The 2537-nt window shown below is 30.9% G+C and overlaps 1 long non-coding RNA gene across 1 annotated transcript in view; it reads right to left on the minus strand.

Annotated features, from left to right (window-relative positions):
- The window catches only part of LOC111085838, a 14278-nt gene that overhangs the window by 758 nt on the left and 10983 nt on the right, over positions 1 to 2537 (minus strand). The gene's annotated exons all lie outside the window — the stretch shown is intronic.

Raw genomic sequence — 2537 nt, forward strand, 5'->3', positions numbered from 1 at the left:
CGGAAAGTTAATTACCGAATGGAGACGTAACAATACTTTTCAACTGTTTTTTACACTCCTAAATGACCGTCAGTATGATAATCACGTAATTTGGTTAATATAGTAATTGTTACTATTTATGAAACATTTGATCAAAATTCACCACTACAAACAACTCTCCTGGTATAAAAAAAGAATGTTGTTATTCAAGACAAAGTTTTAATTTATTTAGTCTCTACAGTCACAGATGGATTTTCAGCCAATTACTCAGTTTTTAAATAAGCATATTCATGTTAATTATCATCGTCTCAAGCTAGTTCAGTAGACTATTTTCAACAATAACAAAAAGTTTGTGACAACTATCCGAGATCAAAATCTAGAATTTCTTCTGGAGGATCAAAAGGACGCCTGAAGAGAGAGTGAGAGCCAGGTAACCGATTCTCTTTTCCATTGCTATTAATAATAAAGAAGGGGATGTTCTATAATTTTAAAGGTCAATGCATTAACAGACTGGTTAACTAACTTTAGAGCTGTTTGTAATCATTTCAATACAGCACAATCAGTGATAATTAATTAAGATGCATCCCGAATATTTTCTAAAGCCCAAACTATATTAAGGATTCTAATTCTGGAACTTTATAATTACTTTCTGCTTAATTCAGCTCTCGAGTAACATATGTAATGACATACGATTGCTCCCAGTTTATAAGTATTGTGGCGCTATCGCTACCGCTACTTTTGAAACTGACATTTTTTATGATTTTTTTCGACAATAAAAAATGTAAGAATGAAAAATGAAAAACTAAATTTTATTGGTAAATGGTAATAATTTATTGTTACAATAACAGCCTATCCATATTTGTGAATGATGAGAGGAAAGCAGCTAACAACCATAAGCCATCGATACATTAAAAGATGGTAATTAAAGACTACAACGTCAAAAACAAAAACAAGAAAAACATGATGACAATAATAATAATAATTAATGAGCTAATTAGCTAATATGAAATGATAAATATCTAGTATTAGAAGATATTACGTCCCTAATTATTTGTTCAAGTATATTAATATTTTAGTTTATTATTTAATTTCAGTTGCACCAGCTTCTCGAAATTGTTATCCTGAATTTCACCTAGTGAGAGAGAATTGTGAGAATTTCTCTCTAGGTATCTCGTCTTCTCTAATTTTTCGCCACCCCTCCAAGAAGTACGAAATTCAACGTAAATTACTCATTATAATTTGGTCAAGCCAATATGAAATCCGGACTCCTCGGACACAATAGTAGATTCGTAGTGTTTGATTGATAAATTTACAAGAAAAGGTCCGGACAGACAAACAAACGCAAGAGTGTTATTAATATAGATTATGAATAATATATATATATATATATATATATTATTCATTGATATAAATGTACTTATAAACAAAATATGCAAAATATACTATAAAAATACTGTAATTAACCTGAATTCCTTGACAAAGTTGGATTAATTGTCATTAGTTGTCTTAGTAATCTTGTTTTGAATGCAAGATTTGATATGAAATGCTTCCAGTTCCTTGGTGATCAAGTCGTAGTTTTGGTGGCCAGAAAGACGGCGGTAAGCGAGCGTTGCATATTACCTCCTCAGGCTCTCTTGGTCCATCCAGTGCACAGTCACACCCAGATAGGATCAGTAAAAATAAACAATACAAAGCTAAACTAGTGAATGCAAAATAGTATGTTGTACATGTTTACTGTGGATGTTATGCTGAAGCTTATTTCAAGTCTCATTCTCTCATTAGATGTTTTAATTTTCAGAAACAACAATAATTGTTACTATCCATAAAACGAAAAATCTTAACAATTTATTACAACTTACTTGTTGCGGCAGCTCCAACAGTCGGCTACAGGTGAGCCATTCTACTGTGCTAAGCTTCTCTTTCCGTTCATCTTTTTTTCTTAGGTCGAATTCATTGTTTATTGCGCATGTTAGGGCTTTCCTACCGAAAATAAATGACATCTGGTTGCTGTAGAGAAAAAGTTCAATCCTGACGCAAAAAGTTCACGACAGCAACTGCATCACATAAAATGTTTGATTGTTTTTCATAAGCAAAGTGCAGTATAAGTATAATTATCTACAATATATTATACAAAATTATATAATACTATTATATTTTATTATAAATATATATATAACATAATATTACGATTTATAATAATATATATGTCTAAGATTTTCTTTACTAATTATCGAACATGAAATATATACTAGTTGGTTCATAGGAAGATCTTGTGTTATCAATTGAAACAGAAATGGAGCAATGCTACCTGCAAACGCTAAGAATTTTCAAATATAGCGTCCATCCATTAGTCACTCCTATAAATATAGCAGCGCTAAGCACAACTCTGGGAGCTGATTATATCTAACACACACCTAACTCTTTATAGTTCTTTGAAATAGGAAAGTCTTTTATAGCTTTAATATTTTCACCAGTAGTTACATTTTGGATATATCCTCTTCAGGAATAATTTTAAACCTTATGTTACGTCTCCGTTTGTTAATTGATTTTTTTTCCGT

Source organism: Limulus polyphemus, unplaced genomic scaffold, assembly GCF_000517525.1.
Source record: "Limulus polyphemus unplaced genomic scaffold, Limulus_polyphemus-2.1.2 Scaffold648, whole genome shotgun sequence".
Lineage (NCBI taxonomy): Eukaryota > Metazoa > Arthropoda > Merostomata > Xiphosura > Limulidae > Limulus > Limulus polyphemus.